Genomic DNA, 8,692 nt, shown 5'->3' on the forward strand with positions numbered 1-8,692 from the left:
CGAAATGCCTTTTGCAATGGACCTAGCAAATCCCATAAAAAATACTAATAGGAATCATTAGAAAAAATGTATACGGCTTATTTTGACTGAAATACCTAAAAAATTATATAGGGTATTTTCATAAAATAGTAAAATAAAATTGGATTTAGGACGGCCCCATGTGCTTATGTTAGTTATCTGGATCCTATCGGTCATAATTTCGGATCCTACGATGAGCACCCAGAATGAGTTCATAGTGTCCAGATCTTGCCCGATTGAGTTTGGATTCGGATAGTCCATCGGACCTCCGTTAAAACCCAGTTCCCAGATTCCAATATAACCTGTCAAACCCCAGAGGACCTGTAAGAAAATGAAATAATAGCGTCACTATCACGCGCATCCCGAGAACTTCAAAACCGTCCGTCGTAGACACGTGGAGGTTTGACCTAAAATTAGCCCTCTCTGTCACCTAAATGCTAAAAGGACTCACAGCCGCGTGTACGTTCGAGAAGGAAAAGAAGTATTCTCAAACATAAAATTGACACGTGGATTTTTTCCGGAGTAGCTCACTTTCTTTTTCTTTTTTTTATTTCGAATCCACCCGGTCCAGAAAAACTATTGGATCTTAATCGGATCTTGCATGCGCACCTTAGGGTTTTCAATGGATCCGCCTATGTCTCAGTCACGATCCATTGAAATCCCTTATCGGTCGGATCGGATTCGGAGTGTTCTTTGGATCCTACTTCCCTATGTGCCGGTCACGATCCATTTCAAATCGGACCACCCATCAAATCGGACCACCCATCGGAGAGTCCTAGTATGTCCTACTGACATTGTACACAATTAAAATGTCCCACTTACATCGGGTCAGGTTCGACTTCAAGTTGCACCCCTACTCCTTCGGTGTCCCTCACGTGTCGCTTTAGAAAGTGAAGTTACAAATTTTTTGAAATATTGTAAATTTTTAGAAGGGATGGCTTTTGCATGAGAGAGCAGCCACCTCAGATGAATTAAATGAATAAGTCAAAACCTGAGCCTATGTGGCTACTCTCTCATGAATTAAATTGAACTCACATTCTAATCAGGCAAATACGTGCATTTGATTATTATTCAATGTTTTTTGTTGCTTATTTAGAGATAGATACACATAAATATACATACATACATACATATATATGTTGTAAATAGAAGAGAAATGATATATGCGCCAAGGTGTTTCGATAAACAAGCGCTCCACTTGTTTGTTGTGTAGCATTTAAAGTGATTTTCAGAGGATATTACTGTTCTCAAAAAGCTCTTTAAACCCTTTAATTACTACATGACAAACAAGTGGAGCGCATGTTTATTGAAACACTCAGCGCAGATATCATTTCCCAAATAGAAATGCATATATGCATTTTGGCTCAGCTACATGACGCCGATATGATCTGAACTCCTCATTCAATGGTTCTGTGGTACAGATGATTTTCATAATTTGATTAAGTTATTGATACTGGCACTACTATGTTTTAATAATTGCACTAACCTAACTTGGCTTTTCTGTCTTAAGTGGCTTCTGAGAGCTTTTAGGGAGCATTGTGAGATCTGTAATAACCCGAGCTTTTAGGGAGCATTGTGAGATCTGTAATAACCCTTTGACAGCTATTTAAATAACAAAAGACAAGATGAATTAGTGCATTTATTAAAATATGGTAGTGCCAATATCAGTAGCCTTTGATTATTGGCCTTCATGTTAATAATAACTAAGGCCCAGTTTGGAATGCAAGAGTTTCCAGGCAAAAATTTACAAAGGAAAAGTATTCCCAAAATTTCCTACTTCTTTACACTAAAAAACAAAACTTTAACCAAACTCATTCAATTATTTGATCTCTAGAGTGGGGGAAAAATTGCACTGAGCTAAATCTTCCTAAATGGAATATATATGAACCACGATAGTGGGATGACATCTGCATTATCTTGTTTTGATAGTTACACTCCACTTGTTGCCAATTGGAAAATTTTACAAGAAAGAGAGTTTCTTAGCTTACTCGATGGAGGAGTACAAGTGGGGCCTATTTGTTCAAAGATCCAAACATTTATCTGATACTTGGGAGATGTTATCTTCACTCATTTTCTTTGATAATGACACCCTTCTTTTAGTCCATTGGAAAATTATACTCCATATAAGAGAGGTTCTTATGTAAGGGAAATTATATAGCGGCCCTTGATATTTGATCCAACATCAGCCTCTTAAAAAGTATGAGATGGTAGGAGCACTAGTGGGGCTTACTCGTTCATTGATCCAACCCATTTATCTGCTGGGCTTTACTATGATTAAGGCCATGCATCAAAATTCACTCCAATTTGACGATTCTAAGTCTAATTTTTAAGGACTTGTTTGATGAAAACATATATGGCATGTTTGGCAACCAAAAATAAAATAAAATATGGGGGTTTTCCAAAGAAGTCTCCTACTTTGCATGATTTGCAAAAACACTCTTCTAGTCATCGAATTTACGAATATTTGAAAACCATGTCATGTCATTAATTTGTGACCAAAATACTCATGATAGATTTTATTTATTTAACTTTTAAAAGCTATATATGAAAAGATGAAAATTACCTAGTAAAAAAAGGGGAAGTGATATTTACGCCCCTTTTGATTACTAGGGACACCCAGCTCCAGTGTATCGATGACTAAAGGGGGGCTGATGTACTTGATGTCAGAAAAATCCAGTGGGTTTGATTGTCACGTACGCTGGCTCTGGGTGTTCCTAATTATCAAAAGGTGTAAATATCACTTCCCAAAAAAAAAAACTAAATACTCGGTGACGCTCAGTGATATGATTCGACAGGGAGGGTCCTGCCAACTCAACTCAAATCCATGTATTAGGTGGGGACCACCATTTTACCCGTTTTGATGAAGTAGGTCCTTTGATCTCCACCAAGCCCATTAATTTACACCAACGACAGCATGAGCCAAGAGTGCTAGCTAATACATGTATGAGTGTTTTACACCCCATGTTTTTCCTGATGGGTATTTTGGAATGAGTATTTGTGAATTGAGTATTTTGATGGTGATGGTGCTGAAATTTGGTTGAAGGATCAATGGTTGGTAGAGCTCATAGAGAAAGCGTTAGGGGTTCCAGAGTTGTGGCTCTGGGAGACCACTCCGACGATCAAGTCAGAAATCAGCACAACATGAGAACAAAGTTAGAGGTAGAAGACAAAATTGTAACTCTTGATAGAGATTATAGAATGTGTACCTTTGAGCGTGGGGGTATATATTTATAGAGAAGGAGTCCACAACTGTTTAGGGAACTTGTCTCAGTTAGAAACTTTTCTTATTGCGCGGTTTCTTGGGGAGACAAATACCAAGTATCCTTACCGGACTTGGTTTCTATTTTGGGCGAGTGATGTTATTAGAGAGTTTCCGTCCTTAAGTAGGACTTTCCTTATCGGAGATGTTGCTATTCTTGAGATAGAGGAGAGTCTCAAAGATTTACTCAGTTTCCAATCTCGGGACAGTGCCACGTGTCAGTCATCGAGGGGGTACCGATTTTACCCCCAACAGATGGTGTGTGGGAATATCATTTCTACTTATACTTGGGTTTTTGGCCATGCTATGAATGTGTGTAAAATAATGGGCCCCACACCATCAAAACATGAGGTGTAAAATCGTGGGGCCGATCCTATGCATGGGCTTGGGTGGAGATCGCTGGACCTACTCCATCAAAATATGAGAAAAATGGGTAGACCCCACTTGATACATGTGTTTGAGTTGAGTTGGTAAGACACATCACGGAGCGTCAAGGGTATTTTGGTCTTTATACAAGGCAATTTTTATCTTTTGACATGTAAGGGCATTTTGGTCTTTGAGTCGATTTCACCTCCGCGATTAAGCGGGTCACCCAAAATCAGCCCAATCACTTTCTTGTAAATGGGTGAGATTGATAAAACCATTTTTCAATCAGACTAATCACAACCATTCACAGGGATGGGAATGGAATGATTTTCCGCGTAATTAGTTGCAGCGGAGGTGAAACGACCTCTTGGTATTTTCATGAGTCAAAAAATCTGAATTCCAAGTATGAAAATGATTAAGGCCACTAACGGGAACCCTTGGACTAACAAAATCTGTAATAGGTATTTTGGTCACAAATTGATTGCATGATCGGATTTGCAAAATCCACTGATTTGTGATGACTCTATTTGTAACTTGGGAGAGCATAACGTCAGCAGACATCCTTGTTAACTTAATTACTATTTAATTAATGCGGAACTTACCTCCGACCACGACTATTAGTAGTTGAGATTGCGAATTCCTACGAACAATGAATGAATGATCTTATATTTTGAAAACGACTTTAGGCTCTATCGATCCAAATAACACTATTAGGGGTGTAAATGGATATTCGAAAATTCGATTACCGTCCGCATCCGAATCCGTTTAAAGCGAATATTATCCGGATCCGTTTCAAGCGGATATTATCCGAATCCGTTTATGAGATATCCGGCTCTTAGCGGATGCGAATCTGGTAAATGGTATATCCGATCCGTTTAACATCCGAATCCGAGAAGTAAATTTTATTTATTTATTATTAATAATATCATTAATATTTATTTTTAGTAATGACACACTATCTTTTGTTTCTAAAAGAAGAGTAAATTTTCTTTTTAGAAAAAAAACAAAAACAAAAAGTGTTTTAGGTAGGAAAGGAAGTAATCTCTCATTTTAAGGGCATTCTTGGAGTTTGACATGGCTTCTTTATGAAGCAACAAATGTGGCCTGTAGGATGAAAAAAACAAATGGATGCTGGTGATTGAAAGAAGATGGCATAGTTTCTAGAGAATTATAGAGCAAAAAGGTGGGTGCGGGTAACCCGGAAAATTTTGTAAATTTAACAGAAACTAAGGTGCTGTACTTTTTCTCAAAGTCTGTGTGCTTATGAATTGATGTCTAGCCATATCCGCTTCAAATGCAATCCCACCCATACTGACAAGAAAGATAACATTTTTCCTTTTGAAGAAAATCCTTCCCTTCATTAATAAGTCCATTTGTTGGGTCTATCAGATCTACACCATCCATTGGTTGGCCATACAGTCACATCTGGTAACAAGAAATATGGATTTTATATGGTGTAAGCATATAGTCCAGTATTAATCAAAATGTACTGTACGGTCCATCCAAACCGTCCATTTGATGGGCCACAATGGAAATAGGGTTGTGCCCAACTTATCATTTCCATAGAATAATCTTAGGTCCCAACCCTCTGATCTAGAGGATTCTATAATATGTATGGGAATGATTGTTTAGGCACAATCTATTTGTGGATTATTGGATTATTGGATTGTAATAATTATTCTAAGTAAGTGTTTCTTTCAGTAATTGTCATAACCTTAAATATTTTATTGGTAATGTTTCATTTAAAACTTTATACTTTACTATTTTACTTTTTTGTGTGTAATGATTACGTTTTTACATTTTTGCTAGCACGAATTGCCAATCGGCGCATCTTTGCACCACCATTGCTACTTTCCAAGAGGAGAAGCTTGGTAGCAAATTATTATAAAATAAAAAAAAATGAAAATGTTATCAACACTACTGTCATACGGGCGCACTCTCACTTTATTAAAATTATGGTATGGCCCATACTACTGTTATTAAAATTATGTTATCTTCAACAGACAACACTACTGTTTTGCAAATTTAGTCCCACATCGGGAGAGAGGTGAAAACTTGTGTGGAGCTGTGGGTATAAATATGGGCCGGGGTTTAATGATAAAATCGTCTTAAACTAATGTGTAAGTAAAACAAAGCAAACGGTGGTAGCTGTTTGCTGCCCTTATAAAATTTTTTTGCGGATTTAAATTCGGATATCCGTTTATGGATTTCAATCTGGATAAACGGATACATTCAAATTCGGATGTACGTTTATGATTTCGGATATGTTCGAATTTGGATATCTGTTTATGAATTTGGATTTGAATCCAGATAAACGGGATATGTTCGAATTCGGATATCTGTTTATTAATTTGGATTTGAATCCCCGGATAAACGGGTAACAAATTTTAATTATCCGTCGAATTCGGATGCGAATTCGGATACTGAATTTTGTAAACGAATTCGAATTCGGATATAGCACTATCCGATTCGAATTCGATCCGTTTACACCCCTAAACACTATGAATACCAATAAGGTATTTGAATGGATCATGACTAAGACAGATGGACCCGTCTTAGGCACGACAAATGCCACAGCCCAATCCATCCGAGTCAACTCGGTTTGCACTCAGCCCATCAAAGCTGGGATCGCTGACGCGTACAAACCCTGTCGCTAGCGGCATCTCAACTGCCAAGTGTAGTGGCGACTGTGTTGTTTTTTCTCTATTTTGTATTTATCCAACCTCGGATATGATTTTTTCGCCCTCACTTTAAGATAATGCGCCCCACTTTTAACGTGAACTGTGGGCGGATTTTAACGTTTTTTGACGTTCATAACAGTGGGGCGCATTATCCTACAGGTGGCGAAAAAAATAAAAAATCCTCGCCCTAACGTTTAAATTCTAAGCAAAAGCACTGAAACGTGTCCTCAATGCAGTCTCTTCTGTCCGCGTGGCTGACACTCCATATCCCTTTCTTACCCCTCTCTTTTGATATTCAACGCCCAACTTATACAAAATAAGGCTACTGATATTGCCACTACATGTTTTGATAATCACACTACCTCATCTTGCCTCTTATTACTTAAACAGCTGTTATGGGTATTCCAGTTCCCCAAAAAACACTCAGAAGTCGATTAAAAACGAAAAGACAAGCTAAATTCGTGCAATTATTAAAAACTGACACTGCCCATATCAACCGCCTAGAAAAGAGAGAGGTATCAAAAGAGAAGATTTTATATTACTATTTTACTCTTCCCTTCCTTTTTTATGCATATTTTAACCTATCTATATCCTCGGTCGTACATTTTAAACCTAACTAGGGTTAGTTTTTAACCCAACCCTTTCATTTATATTCAAGCATCGGATAACACCTTCGATGTCCTAACAGAAGGAAAGAGGGAGACAAAAAAATGATGCTGGGAGAAAAAAATCAAGCAAATCCGATGGTCCACGTTCCACCATGGAACAACATGTTCGATGATCCAACGGCTGGGATGCTATTTCCCACCCCCGTTAACGGAGCCGGCGACTACTCACCCTATCTCGACGCCTTAACAGCCTTACACCGTTACCTCCCATCTAACGACGATCCTGACTCAGCCGAGTCCGATATCCCAGTCGACTCTTTCTCTTGTGACGAGTTTCGGATGTACGAGTTCAAGGTCCGAAAGTGCGGGCGTGGTCGGTCCCATGACTGGACCGAGTGCCCATACGCTCACCCTGGTGAAAAAGCTCGCCGGAGGGACCCACGAAAGTTTCATTACTCCGGTACTGCATGCCCGGATTTCCGAAAAGGCTCGTGCAAGAGAGGTGACACGTGCGAGTTCGCACATGGGGTTTTTGAGTGTTGGCTTCATCCGGGTCGGTATCGGACCCAACCATGTAAGGATGGGACCAATTGCCGCCGGAGAGTTTGTTTCTTCGCGCATACACCGGAGCAACTTCGGATCCTACCGCAGAGCCCGCGGACCCCATCTGGGTCCGGGTCCGGGTCCGGGTCCGATACTTATGATGGGTCTCCTCTAAGGTTTTCTCCGCCTTTATCTCCACAGTCGGATTCGCCTCCGATGTTGCGTAATGGGAATTCTGTGAATGGGGTTTTGGTTTCTTTGAGGAAGTTACAGCTGAGTAAGGCGAATTCTGGGCCGTTGATGAATTGGGGGTTTGGATCAACGGTCGGATCGCCGGTTGGTGGGTTTAGTAGTTTGCCGGTGACGCCTAAGAATTTGGGGTGGATGGATGGTTGGGAGGAAGAGAATATGGAGAGGGTGGAGTCTGGGAGAGATTTGAGGGCAAAAATATTTGAGAAATTGAGTAAAGAAAATTCCGTGGAAAATGCGAAAAATTCAATGGAAAATGCAGGGCCTGATGTGGGGTGGGTCTCAGAATTGGTTAAATGAAGTTTTGGAATTGGAAAGAAGGGATTTCTAATTTTGGGTTTTTTGGGTTGGATGAATTGCCCTATTTTTCTGATTGTGAATATTGAAGAGGAGATGTGAAATTGATGATGATTTTTGTGTATAGAGAAAGGAAGAACAAGAACAAGAAAAAAAAACCTCGTTTGATGAAAGTGGGGCGGTCTTTTTTTTATTAGTGGAATTTGTATAGACAAATGTGTAGAATTTCTCAGGTAGTCGGAGATGGGTATTTTCAGGTTATTTTGTTTTGTTTTTCTAATTTTCTGATCTTAATGTGGAAACTGAAGATCTTTCTTCCATGTATTTTGAATTCAGTAATGAAGAATCTGTTTTTTTGTTAAATTCTGTTTAATGGGTTTTACTTATTTTCTTATTGTCATTATGAAGATCTTTAGTAGCCAATTTTTTTGGGTACTGATAGTAGGGCTGCAACTCGAGCTGGGTTTTACCCGACCCGCATCAACCCGACCTGAAAATAACCTGGGTCGGGTTAGGTTTCATGGGTTTCGGGTTGAGCATTCAAAAGCCCGCATGAATCTCGGGTTGAGCCGGGTTTGAAGGAGCCGACCCGACCCGAGTTACATAAGTTATAGTATGTACAGGTTTTTCTATTGTTAGTTACAAGTTAAAAGTGAAAACCCACGCACCCA

The 8,692-nt window shown here is 39.3% G+C and overlaps 1 pseudogene; it reads left to right on the forward strand.

Annotated features, from left to right (window-relative positions):
- The first annotated feature begins 6,990 nt into the window (after positions 1 to 6,990).
- On the forward strand, positions 6,991 to 8,384 carry LOC143851689 (zinc finger CCCH domain-containing protein 20 pseudogene; annotated as a pseudogene).
- The last annotated feature ends 308 nt before the right edge of the window (positions 8,385 to 8,692 follow it).

This window comes from Tasmannia lanceolata, unplaced genomic scaffold (genome assembly GCF_043159265.1).
Source record: "Tasmannia lanceolata isolate RefF3 unplaced genomic scaffold, GAP_Taslan_0.1 ptg000003l, whole genome shotgun sequence".
Lineage (NCBI taxonomy): Eukaryota > Viridiplantae > Streptophyta > Magnoliopsida > Canellales > Winteraceae > Tasmannia > Tasmannia lanceolata.